The sequence below is a fragment of the Triturus cristatus genome, chromosome 1_1, assembly GCF_964204655.1.
Source record: "Triturus cristatus chromosome 1_1, aTriCri1.1, whole genome shotgun sequence".
Classification (NCBI taxonomy): domain Eukaryota; kingdom Metazoa; phylum Chordata; class Amphibia; order Caudata; family Salamandridae; genus Triturus; species Triturus cristatus.
Window position 1 is genome coordinate 977,954,159 of NC_140579.1, and position 2,908 is coordinate 977,957,066.

The following is a 2,908-nucleotide window of genomic DNA, read 5'->3' on the forward strand; positions in this document are numbered from 1 at the left end:
CTTTGGGCTAGGGTGTTGGCTTTGCGGTACATATCTAGCACTTTTGTATTTTTCTGATTTGGCACAGTGATTGACCTGATCAGCCACCTCCAGTAAGGAGGCTAGTAGTTCCCTGGCGCTCCCCAGATAGCAGTACCCCACATGCATATTTCTTTTTTTTGTACTTGTTGGGGTTGGTTTAGACAGGGAAGGGATGGCTTTAGCATGTTGGGCTCGCTGAAGTGGGGGGGGTTGGCGTGGAGGGGTGGGATTGGGATGTGTGGCATTATTCCTGTATATAATGACTGCCTCCCTCCGGTATTATGTTACTGTTGGCGCACTTGCGTGTTGTAGTCTATGGCTGTATGGTCTGAATGAGTGGTAAAGTGAGCACCTGACTTGGAATGTGCGTGGTTTAAACACCCCCAAGAATATCTGGTCTGGGGGAGGAGCCAAGATGGCCGACGGGACGGACGCTTGAGCTCCCGGCTCCGTGGACCGTCCGGCTTCCTTTGATAATCCTGATCAATTCTCCTGACCTGCGCCGCTCTACCGCCGCGGATTACCGGCACTGAAGTGACTGGCGTTCTCCTGACACCTTTGTCGGCGGGTTTGGTAGCAGACTCGGTGTTTGCTTCGACCTCCGGCGCTCCCCCTGGTCCCTGCGTGTATGGCCGCCGCTGGACGCCGAGGGATGTGGACGGGGTGCTGAGCTGGATTACTGCGGGTGGTCGCGGGGGTGACAACGCTGGCCGTGCGACTGGAGTCGGACCCTTACGTCCGGGTCGGACTCCCCCCCGCGCTGGCAGTGGTGTGGACGACGTTGGAGCCCCCTAATACTAGCTCTCCTCAGCCACCCTGAAGAACAGCGAGCGGACTCCATTTTGAAGTGTCTTCCTGCGGCGAACGGCCGGTCCTCACGGCAACCGAGGGGCGCTCTCGCCCTGTGCAGTTCCCGAGTGGAGCACAAAGTTTTTCCGGTGTCTACATCCTCGGATCTCCGGTATACATGGTCACTTTTGTCCCGCTACTAAGTGCCTGCAGTGGAGATGACGATGGCGCCTGTTCTTCTTGCTGAGACGCTGGCTGACCCTGGACTCGCAGGGTCTGCGCGCCCATGTCCCCCGGAGCTGATTGCCGCATCGGAGGAGCAGCGGGATAGGGCGGACCGATGCATGGTACAGAGAGACCCGACCTGTGGGGATGTATTGGCCGCCCTCGTGGCGTTAAAAGTGGCGATGCGGAGTACTTGCTGGGCGCTGACCCGGAGAATCGATGAGGCACTGTTCGCAACGGGACGTTCCCGGCTGGAGGATCCCCCGCCGCCCATGTTTTCTCCTGGAGGTGAAACAATGTTGCAGAGCGGAGGGGCGGTGGCGCGGAGTCCTCCTGGCTACAATGTAACGCATCAACCCATCGACACGGATACAGTTGCAGGGACACCCTCCATTTTGAACGCTGTGACTCTGCCTACGAACTACCTGTTGAGACCTAGCCTTTCACTTCCCTTGCCAGATGTTACCCTGAAGGCACCTATCGCTGGAGCTTCTGTGGCATGTTACTGCTGCGTTTGGGACCCTGAGGTACGATACGGCTTTATTGTCCCCTTTCCTCGAGAGCGGCCATCTTGTCTCTTTGTCCTGGCTGAAGGTGACTCGCAGCAATGGACGGGCCTGAACTACATCTGCCGGTCCGGACAGGGGTGATGGCAGGCTCGTTGTCGCTTTGGTTGGATCGGCGGACGGAGACCTGGACTGATACACGTTTTGCTATATTGGCTGAGTAGTTTTTAATGACCTGTTTTTTGCTACATGTCGCTGTGATTTCGCCCCCTGTTTCCTTCTTCTGCCGGGGGGCAGACTTGTGACGTACTGAAGTGCTGGGGGGTATTGATTCGAGACCACCGGGTTTACGTGGGTCTTTTGATACTGTGCTGTACATGGCGCAGGAGGTGTGGGCGGCGCGGGAGTCCGGGAGTTCGGCAGTGGGGTGGGCTCCTCCCCGCTCTCCTTTTCCTGGGAGTAATAGGGTAGTGCACTCTTCCTTTTCTATGGTTCTTTTTCCTTTCTTCTTTTCTTAATTCTACATTTCGGGTTCCTATGGGGCGACAGACACGTAGCTAGGGGGGGGGGTAGGCCATAGCCTCGGCATGCGTGTAGGGTGGGGGGTCTTCTTCGGCACATTTTTTTTTATTTCTATGGGCCTTCTTTTTCCTTTTTCCGTCCTTTTCTTACGTCTTTTTCTAGGGTCAGTGGGGGGGACTGCTGTTAGGAGGGTAGCGGCTGGGAGGCACACCTCGCTGCGTATCTATATCCTGGTATTATAGTTTCGTGCCTCCATTTTAGATGTGTTCACTGTTAGTTGACTCTCCTGTTGGCTGTTACCCATTTATCATATGATCGTCTGTTCTGTACACTGATCCGTTCTAGTTTCTGTATCTCCTTACATAAAAATTTTTAAAATTAACCTTGCTGTCTCCTGCCACTCGGTGCACGTGGATTTATTGTAACTTAGGTCGTATGCTTTTATGTGCTGCCGTGCCACCGAGTGGACATATACTTTGCTATCAAGCTTCAGAATTGTCGAGGCCGGCCGGATGGTTGTAGGCCCGTATTTGTCTTGTACACAGTGCTAAATAAAGGTTTAATAAAAAAAAAAAAAAAAAAAAAAAAAAGAATATCTGGTCTGTATTGGCATACCTGGACCAGTTGGATGTCCAAATTGCCTTTGTACAGAGACTCATCTCACCAATGCCTTCAAGAAGAATGTGGGTCCGCACGCTGGGCAGGAGTCAGGGTAGCTTCCTCTTACTCCACTTACGGGGGTGATGATCCTAGTCAAGAAAGGGGTTCCATTCTCTGTTACTCGCTCTGAAACGGATAAGCAGAGTTGGGTGGCGTTGGTCCAGGGCAAGATGGGCGGAGTGAAT